This window comes from Geospiza fortis, unplaced genomic scaffold, assembly GCF_000277835.1.
Source record: "Geospiza fortis unplaced genomic scaffold, GeoFor_1.0 scaffold264, whole genome shotgun sequence".
Taxonomy (NCBI): Eukaryota; Metazoa; Chordata; class Aves; order Passeriformes; family Thraupidae; genus Geospiza; species Geospiza fortis.
This window is the reverse complement of record NW_005054332.1, coordinates 1,243,232-1,260,393: the sequence shown is the minus strand read 5'-3', so window position 1 is coordinate 1,260,393 and position 17,162 is coordinate 1,243,232. Positions and strand designations below refer to the sequence as shown.

The 17,162-nt window shown below is 36.4% G+C and overlaps 1 protein-coding gene across 3 annotated transcripts in view; it reads left to right on the top strand.

Moving 5' to 3' along the window:
• ADGRB3 (adhesion G protein-coupled receptor B3) overlaps positions 1–17,162 on the top strand; it is a 442,842-nt gene that overhangs the window by 23,742 nt on the left and 401,938 nt on the right. The gene's annotated exons all lie outside the window — the stretch shown is intronic.

Sequence of the window (17,162 nt, the reverse complement as noted above, 5' to 3'; positions counted from 1 at the left end):
TATGTTGGCTGAGTTGTATTGAAATCTAGAAATCTTGCTTTCTTAGTATATAGAAGTTTCAAATCTCTAACACATTTAATTCCTTGGCAAGACACTTCTTGTAAGAGAATACTAAATTAGGTACACCCTTTTCAGGGTATTTCCACAGACATCCAACCTGGTGTTTCCTAGGCCCCTATGAACAGATTTATAGTGAGGCTGTATTTGAAGACAGAAGAAAGCTTTATTAGAAAAAGCATTACAATAGATTACAAATATGGTCATGTATTTGTTCACAAGAATCTGCCTTAAAAAGTATACTTACTTTTCCCCACCAGGGAATATGAAATGCCCTTTATAAGGACAGAACGGCCTCTGAAATGAAAGGGATATAAAAGATGGAAGTACACGTCCTGGAAACACTTTGATATTTTAAGAGCACAGAGAGCTGCTTTCTGTGGGAAATCTTAACTTTGCTGTTTTTCTTGCAGTCATTCAAAAGACCTGCATATTTTTCAGTTCTTTTACACAAGAAATAAACAAACTCTACTAGTTTTCTTTTTAAAAAAAAGAAAACTGAAATGAAACAGAAACAACAAAAATCTTTTACACTGTAGTTTGTTGGGGAGACATAAAAATAAACTTTATGCCTGAAGGAATGTGTTAGACTTTGAAAAATGTCAAGAAAATTACTTTTTTTCCTTTTTTTTCCCAACATGCTGTGTTCTCTACAGAAGAACCATGTAGAAAGTTCTTAATTTAAGAGAAAATAAATCTTTCTGAAGTATTTGCAACAGAAAAAATGCTAGGTCTCATCTTTTTAGCAGATGTCATTAAAAAACCCTTTCCAAAGTATGCTTTATATTGAGTACCTCATTTACATCTGTAACTCACTAGACTAGCAGGGAAATATTTTAATAGCATTTAATGTATATTCTTGGTTCTCACAAGACAAGTTACAATGCATAGGTTGCTCTTTGTTTATTCTTCAAGAACAAGGAAAATTTGAAACAAAAATCCATGGACTTTATTACAGAATATATATGCAGATGTATAGAAAGAAGAAAAAATCCAGCATTATATTTGAGAAAAGGGAATGAAGTGTTTCTTTCCCAGACTTAGATATCATTAAGTAAGAGGGGTTTTTTTCCTGTTTATCATAGTGGCTGTTCATAAGAGGAATTCCACTTTTGCATTGTTGATCTATTCTCGAATAAAATCCTGCCTTGGTTTCTTGAGGTAAAAGTATCGGTTACATTTCTTCAATGCTTTGTCTGCAGTAAAATCCTGCCTTTCACTTTAGATCCCATCAGATTCATAAAGCCAACAGAGTAACAGACTTTCATACTTTAACAGGCTCAAGGCTTAAGGTCAAATGTTTTATATATATACATATATATATATATATATATATAAAAAAATCTGAAAACATCAGTAGAGTTATTAATTTTTAACAGTTATTTCAGCATCTAGAATATAAACCTCCTGTAAAAGGTCTGATTTTAGTGTATACTACTCTTCATGATACTCAGTTCAAGAGAAGCAGGCTTTGAAACAGAGCTGAAATCTGACAATAGGTTTTATACAAGAGAATATAGATGGGCTTCATTGCCTTTTTTTTGAAGAACATATATTAAAAACACAGTAAATAAAATTAATCATCGATTACACAAAAACTCTAAGCTTACATAATACTAAGTCTGCTAACATATTTTATTTTTTACTATAGTTATTATCAAATCTGTTGTTAAATAAATATCCTGTGCCATCATTGATTCATAAACAATTTGTGGTAAAATTCTCAGATACTTTTTTTTTTTTCTGAAAGATTTTGCAACCTCCAGAAGTATTATATAACCCTTTTTTGAATAAATCCCAGTCCTGATGTAAACTGCTTGCTACTCTTTTTCTTCCCTGTGAAGACAATGATAGTGGGATTTGATGCACTAATGTACCAGTAAAATAATTTAACTTCTTACAGATAATATTTATTAGCACAACTCAGGGAATGCTTTTTAATGAGCAAGTTATACAGGTAAGTTTCACCCTCCCTTCTAAAGGGAAGCCTTTGACCCAATCAGGATTTTATTAAACGCATCATTTTCTAAATACTGAATTGTTGTTTCTGTTATCTTTTAATCTTTGATTTGATCCATTTGCCAATCAATGATTGCTTACATAACTAACACATAATTTCTCTGTTCCTTACTTGAAAGAATTTAAAATCTGTTCAAAAAATAAAATCAAATCATTTCATCAAATCATTTAAAACCCATATGTGAGAATGTGTGAATTGCAGTCTATGTGTAGAAGCGTATTTTCATTTCACAATCCAAATCTTCATTTTTGTGTTTGTACAACTTGTCTTTGAAAATCCTGAGACATGAGTTTTCACAGCTGTCATTCTATCTCTCTGACTCTGTCTTTTAAATAACCAGTGGTAGAAGAAAGTCTTCAGGTTACCCTTGAGTCTGGTAGGAGTAAATTGCAATATGCCTTATTTTCTTTGGAATCTCGAATCTTTAGGGTGCCAGTAAAAGCAAACTGCTGTCTCTACTCTTGCTCCTGTGAAACTCCCCTAATCATTCTATACAGAGTAATGCTTGTCTGTCCCTCAAAGGTTCTAGACTTCTGGTGCGTTTGTTTCAGTTTTTGCTTTTAAAACTATTTTCTTTTATAAACAGAGTTTATGTGAAGGGGAAATACAGTAACTCTCTAGTGCAATAATTGTGAAACTTACAGTAAAAAACATTAGCAATATGATCTCCCATATTACCTGGGAGTACTACAGTCAAACATAGCAAGTTCCAAGTTCTGTATTGTCTGTCTTTTATGGAAAATCTGTGGATGTTTAAGTCTATCCTGACCTCATGTACAAGCTGGGAAAAAAATTAGTTTTACTTTTGAGTTGGTTCCTTGTCAACACAATGCTCTGAATTCAGATTGTTTGCATTATATTAAGTGACATTTCTCAGAAAGTTGAACTAATCAGTTCAAACTGACACAGTCAATCTATGTTCAGTATGAGGTCTTGTTTGTCTAAGATCTCTTAGATGCTGTTTGTAGACTTCAGAGTAAGGATAGAAAATAAGAAGTGTATTACAATGCTTATATTCTGAATTCCTGTGGTTTTTTATGTGTTGGTTGGTTTCCAAACAGAATATCCAGGCATGTTATGAGGTGAAATATTTTATCCCTCTATCTTACTTAATATTACATTTCATAGGGGTTGGAGGAGAGAGATATTTATGGTCTATCAGAACAAACTGCACTTATTTCCTTTAAATGGTCATGTTTGCAGTTCAGATGTACCAGCTATTGTTATACATGGGTGAGGTCTCACTGCACTATAGAGCAATACACTTCATACTTCAGGCTAACTTTGAAGTGTGTCTGAAGTGTTTATGTTTTTGGAAAAAATAGTGTATCTTCTATGTCTGAAATTTAGTACTGTGTGTTGTATAACCTGATGTGCTTTCACTACCTCAGTGAGTTGGTCTAAACTGAATTGTGCAAAAGAAGTTTGGAGGACCTTGGGAAGTCACTGTATCTTTCCTCTTTCCCCCCCAAAAAATTCTGAACCTGATCTAAAATGTTCCTGAGAGATGTTCCTCTAATCCATTTTTTAGACACTCCCAGGAACTAAGACTTGTCAGCTACCACATACCTGTTTTACGAGCTGTTCTTAATAACATTTTTGGCTTGGTTTTGTTTTTTTTAAAGATTTTTCTTATTAATCAGTTCTTCTATTAATCATTGTGAATATAAAGAAAAAATTACTTCCTTTTTCTTGGTAGGTTTCTTTTATGTAACTGAAGACTGTAAACACCCTAGATAGAACCTTGAAAAAATGTGTTTAAATAAATCCTTCCAACCATAACTCTTCCATTTTCTAGGCTAATTATCTCCAATCTCTTTGGCATTTCCATGCAGATCACTCGCTACAGCTTTATAATTCCTGTTTTTCTCTTCTGGATTGCCTCCAAATAAACCACTTTCTGCAAGAGCAATTCTCAAAGCAAGATGCAGAGCTTAAACCACCTGCTGGTTCAAACAGATTACTCCTCATGTCTTTCAGACGACACCGATAACAAGTATTACATTAAGTTGAGAACTACTGCATATTGCTGGGTCTGGTTTAGTAAAAATTCTAAAGACCTCCAGATTTCCTCCTAAGAACTGCTGCCTCATAAGTTGCTCCTCCAATGTCTTTGTAAGTGTTTAGTAAAGAAGACTGTAGTTGCTCTTATTTGTCCCAAGAAATTTGGGAATTCTCATTGTTTCCTACCATCTGAGAGTTATTGCATGTAATATTTACATGCAATCCATGTTATGTTGTGTTATCCATGTTATTAAAATATTAATAGAACCAGAGCCCAGATAGAACAATGCAGCATTCTGCTTAATAAAGCTTTCTGTCCTGGAAGTGATACCACTACTTCTAAGTGCCTTTTCCATTATGTTTGACATTTGTTATATCACATTTGTTTTATCATGTTAGTTTTATATGGACTCCTTTCTTCTGCTAACTTACAGAATTGTAGGATGGTTTTGTTTGGAAGGAACCATTAATTATCATGTAGTTCCAACCCTTGGGCAGAGACACCTTTGAACAGACCAGTTTGCTCAAAACCCCGACCAGCCTGGCCTTGAACAGCTGCAGCGATGTGGCATTCACAGCCTCTCTGGGAAATCTGTTCCAGTGTCTCACCACCCTCATAATAAAAAATGTCTTTGTTATGTGCAATCTGAATCTACTCTTTCAACTTTAAATGGTTGCCTCTTGTCTGGTTACTACAAGCCCTGGTGAAAAATCCCTCAGTCTTTCTTATAAGCCACTGCCTCTAAGGATTGAAAGGCCACAGTAAGATTTCCCCAGAGCCTTATCTTCTTTAGGCTGAACAACCTCACCTCCCACAGCCTTCTTTCACAGGAGAGGTGTCCCAGCCCTCTGATCATCTTTGTAGCCTTCCTCTAAATGTGCTTTAACAGATCCATGTCTTTTGTGTACTGGGGGCTCCACAGCTGGACACAGTACTCTAGGTGGGGTATTATGAGAGCAGAGTAGAAGGAGAAATAGCCTCCCTCAGGCTGCTGGCCATGCATGAGTTTATGCACCCTGGGCTATAATTGGTTTCCAAGATTGCAGGTGCCCACTGCTGTTTCACATCTGATTTTTCATCCAACAGTATCACCAAGTCATCCTGTGCAGGGCTGCTCTCAGTCCAGTCATCCCCCAGTCTGTAATGACATTGGATATTGCCTCGACCCAGGTGCAGGACCTTGCACTTGGCCCTGTTAAATGTCTTGACAGGGCCCTTGAGCAGGCCCTGTTCACATGGGCCCGCTCCTCAAGCCAGTCAAGATCCCCCAAGATTCCCATAAGTGAATTAATTGCACCCTTGAGATATCCACAAACTTGCTGAGAGTTGCATTAAGAGCCACAGGCCATGTCATTTATGAAGATACCACACCTGGTTCCTTTAAAGACCATGGGAAGACACCAATTGTTATTGATCTCCATTTGGACATTGAACCATGACTGCAAATACCAAATAGTTTTGAATTCCAAGCTGGTTTTTCTTACTTGAAATGAAGGTCGCTTGTTTTTTTTTGTTTGTTTGTTTTTGTTTTGTTTTTTTTTGTTTGGTTTTTTTTTTGTTTTGTTTTGTTTTGTTTTTCTTTGTTACTGTAGATGTTGAAGACAACTTTGTTAATATGTAGAATCACAGACTGGTTTGGGTTAGAACGGGCCTTAAAGATAATCTAGTTCCAAACCTCTTCCATGGGCAGGGACACCTCCCACTAGAAGAGCTTGCTTAGGGCCCTGTGCAACCTGGCCTTGAGCACTTGCAGGGATGGGGCATCCACGAATTCTCTGGGTAACCTTTTCCAGTCCCTCACCACCCTCACAGTAAAGAATTTCTTCATAATAGCTAATCTAAACCTACTCATTTTACGGCCATTGCACCTTGTCCTGTCACCCTCTGCATGTTTGCTTGGGGATTTTTTTGGCCATTCCTAATTGTAGCCAAACACTTGGAAAGAGGTTTAAATTCCTTATTCTTATTGTTAATGTTATCAAAAAAACAGTATGCAGAGCAGCTTTTTTTTTTTGAGATTAACAGTATGCAATTTAATAATGTAAATAAACTTTAAATGAGGAGCAATATCCTTATTAGTTGTCTGTTTTCATGTAATGGGTATCTATTTGTCATAGTATCCTGTTGATAGGTAATAATTAAGAGGTGATTTATTTTTTAACAGTTTTACAGCCCTGAATATACTGCAATTTATGTTTTGCTGAAGCTTTTGAAGTTAATTCCCATTTTTGGTTAAGTAAATTATACCATAATTTAGAAGCTGTTAGTGTATAGGATGTTTGTTGACCCTCTGCACTAGAGTTTTATTGTACCCCAGTTGCTCTCCCATGGGAGAAAAATACAGTTGTACTGTCAGAGAGCAGAAGCAACCCAATATGGTTTCAGGCACATCCACATGAAGGGATGAGGGGGAACCTGAGCTCCTCTAGTTATACTCTGAACTCTCTGGATATGAGCCAGCTCTGATCCAAAATCAGTTTACCCATATGAGTGAATTTCTGTGCCCTTTTTAAAGCCCTTTTGCTGGAATGTGCCATTTTTCTGATGCAGCTGAATTACTTCTGGCCCAAAATGGGCTCATGGCTGACTATGTGGAGTATGAATGGAGTTCTGTCTGCATCCATCCGTACAAACAAGACCTTAGGTAATGAACCACATACATCAAGTACCTAATTGGGAGCAGAGCAAATAATTTCCTGGACTGTAATGAGCACAAAGAAGTTAATTGATTCCTATGAACAAAAGTGAAACTTGAGAACAGTGTGATGTTTTTTCATTTTCACTCAAAAAATACATTTTTGCTTATGTTTGTCAGAAAATCTTTTTTTAGCAGGCTGCACCGATATTCAGAATATAATCAAACATGATTTTTTGCTCCACTGATATTCCTGGGCATGGTTATCCTGGGCATGATGAGGGTTTGACTGTGCTTTTTTATTCAAGTAAGCTGTTTGGGATTGATTTCTTTGTACATATGAGCTAGAGGAGTGGAAGAAGGGGAAAATATTGGTATTTTTAAGTGCTCCTACTTGTGATACCAAATGCAAAGCAATTTCTGTAACTTACAGTTTTGATCATCACTGTACCTTGTTCTAGTAAGGGTGGTTAACAATGCTGACAACTGAAATACTTATTGATCTCTGTTTGGACATTGAGCCATGACTGCAAATACCAAATAGTTTTGAACTATAGTTTTGAACAAATAGTTTTGAACTACTGTATTTAGCAACTTACAGCACTCAGTCATTTGAAGGCACTTTGGTATTTGTTTTGCCCTTATCTCCTAGAGTAGAGTACTGTCTTCATCTCTGAGGCCCCCAACATAAGGGCATGGACCTGTTGGAACAATTCCAGATGAGGACCATGGCAATGATCAGAGGGCTGGAACACCTCTCCTATGAGGAAAGGCTGGGGGAATTGGGACTGTTCAGCCTGGAGAAGAGAAGCTTTCAGGGAGATCTTAGAGCAGCCTCCTAGTACCTAAAGTGAGCCTACAAAAGAGATGGAGAGGGACTTTTTAGAAGGACGTGTGATGATAGGACAAGGGGTAAGGGCTTTAAACTGAAAGAAGGTAGGTTTAGATGAGAACTTAGGAAGAAAGTCTTTACTGTGAGGGTGGTGGAACACTGTCATGGGTTTCCTAGAAAAGTTGTGGATGCCTCATCCCTGGGAGTGTTCAAGGCCAGGTTGGATGAGCCCTGAGCAGCCTGGTCTAGGGAAGATGTCCCTGCCCATGGCAATGAGTGAAAAACCAGGAAATTGTGTCGTCAGTCTGACGGCCAGTCAGTATCATTGGTGGGGACTGGATGGGATGGATGATGCAATGTAACAATATTAAAGATTTGTTTCTTGAGACCAGCTGAGACCAGCTTTTGTTCCTGGTGCCCACCATGCCAGCAAAGACTCTTGAGGTTTTTTATTGCATGTGGGGAGCATAATAATATTTAGTTTGCTGGCATATTAAATCTGATCTATCTTTGGTATCTATTAGGCAATAAGTAACTACTTTATACTTTCAGTCTGTCCTCCTTGCCATGGTTAAAGATGTCTGACCAAGACAATCCAAACAGGGATTTTGACACAATCTCAGGAAAAAAAAGCCCTAAAAAATTTAGTCAACAAAATAAAGGGAATATGATGGCTTTCATCTCCTACCATGTATAAATGAGGTAACAAGTACTTTTTTCTTAGGCCTTATCGATGATTTTTACATAACATAACTAGTTATTAAACTAGTTATGTTATGTAAAAGTTGCTGATATCTTCGCTTTTCTTTATTAATTTCTAATTCTGAAAAATAATATTTGCAGCATTATTTGTGGTATTTGTGAACCATTTCATGAATTTATAAAAAGTACTGAAAACATTCCTCTTTCAGTAACTGAAATCTTTTCAGCCTACTTGATGAAAATAATGCAGTGGTTAAATTGTTATTACTTTTTAGTTTGTACATGATGTTGAAGGTTTTATGGAAAGTGAATTATCAATTTATTAAACAAGAAAAATTCAGAAATAAGCTTCAGATTTTAAAAGTTTCATAAATTCAGTTTAGTTTTTTATATTAAATAAAAACAAAACCAACAACAACAACAAAAAACCCCTGCCATTCTTTCAAGAACTAATACACAGAAAAAAAGTGTAAAAAATTATAAAATTAGTCGAAGAAGTCAAAACCAGCTTTGGTGGCTTGTGCTTCATCAGGAGAATCTGTCTCATCAGATGATCTGACAAGCGTGTCAGCAGCTCACCAAAAATATCCATGGCACAAGTGGGTGGGGATAAGGTCATGACAAGACAGCAACTGATGGGTAAAATGACATTTAAGTTTAGTAGCATTGCTTTGCACATTAAAAAAAATCCATTTTAACCCTAAAATCTTGTTTTGGTGCAATTTACCTTATGTGAGTATCTGTTCAGTAGTTAGGAAACAAGCGTTAACATAAGTGCCACCTTTTCCAACCTGCTCTGCAAAATAAAAGAAAGGAGATGACTCTATTTCATTGCTTCTTCCAGTCTGGTTTTGTTTTGTCTCTTTACTGGCTAATAACAATCTTAAACATTTTCTTAACACCTAAATCCACATTCTTTCTCTTGTTTATGTATTAAAAGACATTTTCATTAAATTATTTATATTACTAGAAGTATCAAAAACCCTATCATGAAATACACTTAGCCTTGTGTGTAAAAGTGAACTTCTTAATGCATTCAGCAGAACTACTCTTCAATAGCTTGGTGGCCAGATCTGTGTCTTAGTGGAGCTTTTGACCTTGTGTCACTGTCACTTCTGTCACCATCATGGCCCCCTGATTCTTCAGCAGATTATCCCTGCTCCCCACTCCTGAATTTAATTTCTGAGAAATTAGGAGCACTTTAGATGAGGGGCTTCTTAAAAGTTCTTCCATGTTTTCCTGGGATAAATATTAAAATTGGCAAGCTTCTGCTGACTGTACTGTGCAGGATGATCCAGACAGCTGAGTGGTTGCTTAAGGATCTGAATGACAACTGGGAACAGCTTAATGGCTGTTGCCATTATTGCTTCCATCTCTTTTTGCCATCTGCACTGCTCAGATACTGGACTGCCTGTCAGTCAGCTGATGAACTGTCACAGCTTCCATCATGGCATTTTATGCTGTGCCACTCCTGTAAACTCCTGTTCAGGATGTGGCTGCTGAGCAGCACAGAGACCCCATGAAAGTGTGAGGTGAAACCTCACTGGTCACTGTGAGTTAAGCTGTCCCTGATTGCCACACAGTCCTCAGTCCTGGTCAGCAGAGAAAACAGTCATTCTGGAATACAGAAAGGTATTTTGGAGGACAGATGAGTATTTCTGCCTTGCTGGTTCATCATAGCAATAAAGACTAATGGGGTGACTTTCACAAGAGCCATTTTACCTCTTAAGAAGCTTTTAAGACATACAAAATGGAAATCAGAAGTTAAACTAATGCCAGACTTTAATGTGCAAATAGAAACCTCATTGGCAAATCTATAGATTATGAGAAAATAACAAAATGTATGCAGATTTTTGAGAACTGTAAATTATTTTATCTACTACATCTAATAATTTTTATAAATTGCCTGTACTCAGAGTAAAGCATCTGCAGTTGGAGGTTTTGGTACAGTGTAATTTTCGTCAAAAGCACAAGATTCAATAGAAAAACTGCACTGTCAGTAAATTTTACTTGAAAATCCTTTCAGGAGATAAGATTGTAGAGAAACTAAGCAAAACTAATGGAAGATTTGGGGATGGGTAAGAATGTTACTTATGTGACCCAATTTGGTAATGTATAATCATTCAAAGAAAATGTTCAGTGATCAAATGTATTGTTCTGACTATTCAGTCTGTTCTAAGATTACTTAAGGTGGTGTCAGTAATTTCCATTAATTGAAAATACAGGCCAGTCTCACACAGTCTGAGCTTTAAACTAAGTATGATTCCTCAGGTTCTGTAAAAATTTGGCAATTTTTTTTCTGTATTATTAAAGAAATAAGGCATAGCAGTAATATATCAGATGCTGAACTGCAGTAATTGTTAGTAGACACTGGGTTTTTAATAGTGTCCTCTTTACACAATAAAATGCAGTTGTGTGAGACACTTTAACCTTTTTTTTGTACTGTTGTTTTCTTCTCTTTATCAGCTTTAGACTACCCAGACTACCCATAGGCTTTTCCAGGATAATTTTTAATCCTCTATTTTCTCTTGTGGAAAAGCAGTGTAGAAGTTTATAATACTCGGGACTTAATTAGAAATCTGTGTTTAGTTGGGGAACTTTTATTCCTATTAAGAGTGACAGAGTAGCAGAAGGTGGTATTTTATTATTAGTATTTCTGTAAAGGTTGAGTTGTAGATAGTCTTCTGAATTTTTGTAGACGTGTAAATGGATGTATGAAAAAGACTTGAATCCATGCCAGAAATTGAGTGGCTTTTGTGATATTCCTGGCAATTCTTCCTAGTGTGTGGCTGCTAGGTTTGAAAAAGCTAAAGAGGAATAGGCATTAGTTGAGTGATTTATATACTTTTAGACTTTATCACAACAACAGAAGCTTCTATCAAAGAAGTAAATACACAGAAGAAGCATGAGAGCGGGAAAAAAAAGCAAACCAGAAATGGTAACTTAGCATCAAGAGTTTACTGGCAATGCCTCTATTAACTGAGGTTACCATTTCCTTATAAGATACGTTGTTTATAATCAGATTTACATCTTTTCATTGAGAGAAATCCCAACTAAAATGCTTTCATAACTAACATCCAAAATCCTAAGGGGAGTGAAATGCTTCCATTACCTTTGATGGCAGTTGCACATTCTCCTGTCTCTCCAGAAGCATTGGCTAATTTGTCATTTACTTGCTTTCCCTCTGAATTCTGCTTTCTGATTAAGTACAGTGTTTTATTTAGGAATGAGATTGAGCACATTCTTAGAAAACTGAGAAAATCAATTTATGTTAAGAGTGATCTACAAGGTAATTACTGTGCCTAGAGCAAATCAGGATATACAGTAAATTTAATCTGAAAGTACATTGTGTACCTATGCCATTATTAAATAACAAAAAGATTCTTGGTATTATGATATTAGTAATCACTATTGAAGTCTCTAATCCTAATTATCTGCTATCTTTACCATAAGTAACCTTTAAAATAGATGAATTTTTAGGGCGTTTCCTAAGAGCTGAGAGGAGAGGTATCTCTCTATACACAGGACCAAACAAAAAATGATTCCATTAAGGTAGCCAGTGGGTCCACTTAAACGTGATTACCATCATTGTGGAAGTTGGCTGTGTTTATGTGACTGCTGCCTGGACTGTAAAATAAAATCAAAGAAACATTAAAAATATGTTCACCTTTAACTGTTGCTGAACTTACATTTCTTGTCTTTATGTGCTAGGTAGGAACAGAAGGATTTTAACTTCCCTGTTGTGAGGTGAGTGGCAAAGACCAATCTATGAAAAAATAGGTACATAGAAAAGGAAGGATAAAGAAGAATGAGTGAGCAGTGGGCTGTACAATGCCTTGAGATCATCAGCCTAGTTGCTGGAGATCAGGAATAGATAAGGGATGAACAGTGTGTAACCTTATGTGAGGTTGGGGAGTCTCCTGGCTATCTCCAGGAGATTCCCCACATGTATTCCTCAGTGACCATGGGAACCTGACAGATAATGTAAAACAGACTGAAGATGTATTATCAAAAAGGAAAGTTTCTTGTCTCCAACTTACCTTGTAAATCTCAGTTCATCAGTTGTTGAACCACTGAATGAAAAATAAATACAAGACTAATTTATTGTATAACTTGTCAGTATAGAACAAGAAAGATTAATTAAGAGCTACCTCTAAGCAGGAGAGAGAAAGACTACCTATACCAATAGTGGCAAGGGCTCCCTGTGTGTCCAGCATGAAAAAATCGGAATATCCTAACAGACATCACTTAGGATATTTTACCTTCTGGAATGCTGTTACTGTAAATTTTCTTTGACTGCATATATGGCTACAGCAACTAACTGGTTATGAACTGCAAACCCTGTGAGTGTAGGAACTTTGTCCTTCTGCCAGAGCTCAGGGGAAGATAAAGCAACACTGGAAGGTGGGTTACAAAAAGGTTTAGTGAAAGGTCAGTGGGAAAGTTTTGAAATAATTGCTGTTGAGAGAGGAAAGACATAATGCTGATGTAAGAGTGATGATGAATCTTTGCTATAGAATTTTTTTTTAATTTACCAAGGAGAAAATGGGGAATTAATGGCTTTGGGAAGCAAACATTCAATAATTACTTGGAATTTAAGAGTGTGTCTTCTAGTTCAAAGTGTAGACATATCCTCTGTAATACAAGATTTGGTTACAAATCTCTGTCTACCAGCTTGAGGAATGGTTTGTGATTGGAAGCTTGAACTCTGCTAGTCCAGGTATTAGATAATACATTTTTCTCAGCCATTCAAATGAGGCCATTATGTCAAATGTGCAGTTCCATTCTGGGCAGAGGTGATTCAATAACTTGGCTTAGTCAGGAAGAGAGAACCAAACTAGCTGAATAAGTACTTGGACAGTTAGTAGGCACATAAATATGCACTCTGGGAGGAGTAATTTGAGGACTTGAAAAGTGGGCTCAGGGGACACCTCATTGCTCTCTACAACTACCTGGAAGGAGGTTGTAGCAAGATGGAGGTCAGTCTCTTCTCTCACATTACAAGTGATAGGATGAGAGGAAATGGTTTCAAGTTGAACCAGGGAAGGTGTAATTAGATACTAGAAAAAAAATATTAATGGAAATGCTTGTAAAGCACTGGAACAGGCTACACAGGGGAGTGGTTCAGTCACCATCCATGAATGCATTTAGAAGACATGTAGATGTCGCATTTAGGAATGTGGTTTAATGATGGACTTTGTAGTGCTGGCTTAATGGTTAAACTCAATTATCTTAGAGGTCTTTTCTAACACAAATGATGCTATGATTGCATGCTGCTATGATTCTATGGAATTCTGGTTTAGTTTGCTGCATTCTAATTCTGATCTGAATCTGCTCGTAACAGAAAAAATCCCCACCAAACCTGAAGCTTATAGTAAGAGTTACCATCACAAAAAAAAAAAAAAAAAAAAAAAAAAAAAAAAAAAAAAAAAAAAAGTGTTTCAGAGTTATGAAAAAAGTGAGATAGTGAGATATAAGGCTTTATGCTTTAGTACTTTGGCTAACTGCTGGGTGAAGGGGACAAGGAAGATGTGAATATTGCGAGTTTCTCACGTTTTGATTCTGAATGTTGGACTAAAGGGATACTTTCGCATGCCACAGAAACTTTCTCCTACTCTCTGATACTTTATTCCAAGGAAACACCAAGCTGATAGACATGCAGTGACTTGTTTATGGTCAGATTATCTGGCATTAGTTTCAAAGTCATGATCATGCTTTTGCTGCTTTTCCCTTGATCCCTTCAGATTCTGAGAACAGTTTTACTAAGGCAGAGCATGCCACTGTCCCTTCACAAAGGTAAGCAGACACAAAGATCTTACCTGCCACATTATTATCATCCTCTCTTTGTCAGTGCTCCAGAGGTGAACAGTGTGATGTGTTTTAAGCAGCTGAATGTGCCAAATGCATGCAATCTCCCAAGTTGTACAGCCCCATGTTCCTCTTTTGGGTCCTTTGCAGAGTCTCACCCCTTCCTATGAAACGATGATTTCACACTCCTGATGTGACAGACTGTGATGGTGTGAGGCTGCAGAGAGGGTGTTTGTTCCTTCTGTATTTGTTCCTCTCAAATTCTTTAAGTAGCTGAGAGTTAAATAGAGTATCAAACATTAGGAGATGTCACAGTGCTATGATAGTCTCCAGACAGCAGGGAAGATGTGGGAGTACAAGGCAGCATGCTTGTAATTCACAATAGGAGGTTACGTTTCCTCTTTTGATTGCCATCTTCAGGAAAGAAAAAAAAAAGATAAGGGCTCTCTCTGGTTGCTGCTTACTGACAGGCAGGGACAGAAACCTTCTCCTTCTGGAATAGAAAACACTTTTGTAGATTCAAACACAGTTTGCATTCACGGAGGTGCTCTAAAATTCCCAATATTCCCATTAGATGTACTCCTGTCCTTGTATTTAGTGTTTCAATAACAAATACATGTGAAATGGTTACACCTGAATTTATTTCTGTAATAAAATTAGGTAAGTTTTTTTAAACTGATTAGCTTCTAGGCAAGGGTATGATTTGGTGGTACTTCAAACTCATTTCAGTTTTCACATCACATCTGATATTTAATCATCAAATTTATACTGTACTCTCATTTTTTTTTTTTCATCCAAGAGCTTCCATTATCTTCACCAGTTTAGGAATTTACAAAGCCTCTTCCCCTAAGGAACATATTGATGTGTTCCACTTTTTAATAAACCCTGCTTACAACAGGTTGGTTTTTTTTTAAAGGATAAGTTTTTACATTTGCAAACCAATGTAAAGGACCTCCTCAACTAATAATTAAAATGATTATTTTGTTTTGAAGACATTAAGAGTGTGTGCTCTCTAGGGGTATTCTAATTTTGTGTGTGACAGATTTTCATGTTTATGTTTAAATTTCTTTTGATGGCATTCATTTCTTCTCAGCATTTTGTGTCTGTTTACTTTCCTAGTTTCTAATAATTTCCATCTATATTTTTTTCAGTGTGGCCTACATATGTTTCTTTTTCTTGCTTTAATCTTTCTACTGTTTGATGAGTTGCAACATCTAACATTACATAAAGTTATATTATTAACATATGATAAAAGCTTATGTGATGAAAGAATATCAGAGATTAATCCTTGATCTTCATGATTAAAAATAACTGCACGTATATGGATGATGAGATCTTAAACACTTGCCAATTATATACTGAGATAAAATAATATCCTGTAAAACCTTTTTTCTTTTATTCATCTTAATAAAAGTTTTTTGACCTCTGAATTCTAATACTGTATGTCGCATGAAAAGTAGATGAGCATATTAAATCCACAATAATAAATAGAATTTTTTATACAGTTCATATTAATGGTGTCTTAGAATATGACATAGATCCTGTGAATATCAAAAAATACAGTTTTGCAGAAGGCAATATCAAAATACTATATTAATAGCAGTTCCTTAACAAAGAACACTGGACCTAAACTCTTGATAACTAGTTAAATTATTTTTAAAAAGTGAAGTTACTGATGGAGTTTATACTCACATAGTGCCTAGTGACACTGTTGATCCTATGCAAGGATCACTAATGTCAAATTTGCCATTTCCTGATCCTTATTAAAATCAGTAATACTTCTGTTTTACTTCATGCATTTGAATGTTTGTGTAATGCATTTGTATTTTAACCATAAGGATAACTATGAGAGCATACTGGGTTTCTCTTCACTTAGTAATTTATAAGTGGCATTTTAGTTATCTACGGACTTTTAACTAATTTTAAAAACCTTCTTAACATCAGTTTTTAATTTGAAGGAAAAATCCTACTGTTCCCTTTACCGTGTGACTAGATGGAGATAGATTAAAGGTACCCATACTAACTACACCTCTAATTAGCTTGGTTCACATGTCCCTCAGTGGCACTGAGGCACCTCAGTGAGAACTATGGTTTTGAGGTTTGCACTTATGAGCTATTGAAAGTTCTTCCCAGCTGTAGAAACATTACTTTCTTTTGGAAGGACTCCCATAAATCATCATGAGCTAAATTTGCAGTGCTGCTGTATTGTGACACAAGAAGACATTTTGCATGGTAGAGTGTAACTTCCCTTGAAAGGGGGGGCATGTAGCAGTGATCTCTAGCACGGCAGGCCAGTGGCTATCAGTGCAAGGGCATGGCAGGCTATTGTTCCACATTTCTTTATCTTTCCTGGTTTGTATTTTGCTCTTGAGTAGAGAACTTGGCAGCAATCCACATACTCCCTTGTGTTCTGGCTAGGGCTGCTGCAATTCTGCATTGCATTTGCAGAGACCTTCGAAAAATAGGAAACTCCTTTATTCCCTTCCTACTTGAGATTGTTTGAGTGTTGGCTGGGTTCCAGATACACAGAATTAGTCGTGGTTATTGTTTAACTAATGAAGTTGACCAGACACCACGTAACACTTCCTATGTATTTGTGGTTTGGTGTAATGCTTGAAGACATCTTTACTGCAGTACAACATAAATGCTATGTAGTTTTACTCAGATTCAAAGTACATATTTTCTTTAGCTGAGTGATCATTTAAGATGAGGGCAAAGTTGCATTGGGACTATTAGACCTGAAAGAAGTAGTATCTGACTGCAGCCCAAAAGCCCTGCCTCACTGCACAATAGGAAATGGGCAGGGTAGGACACCTGCCTCCTCCACACTACTGGTAAGCCTGGTTTTGTGAACTAGAACTTGCTGCAGAGTTTTTAGAACTGCATTCTGTAGGTTTTGGTTTATAAGGAAATAGAACTTATCAACAGAAGAAATCTGGACAGATTAGGAAATTTGTCCTAACAGGAATTTCTTCAGTGGCTTCTGTGCTCAAATCCATGGGTTTTCCAGTACCTTTCTGCTTTGTTGAATGCAGGTGCATTTGGGGTATTAAAAACAATTAAATGCAGTGAACTGTTCATGATAGAGTCTATTAACTTTCCA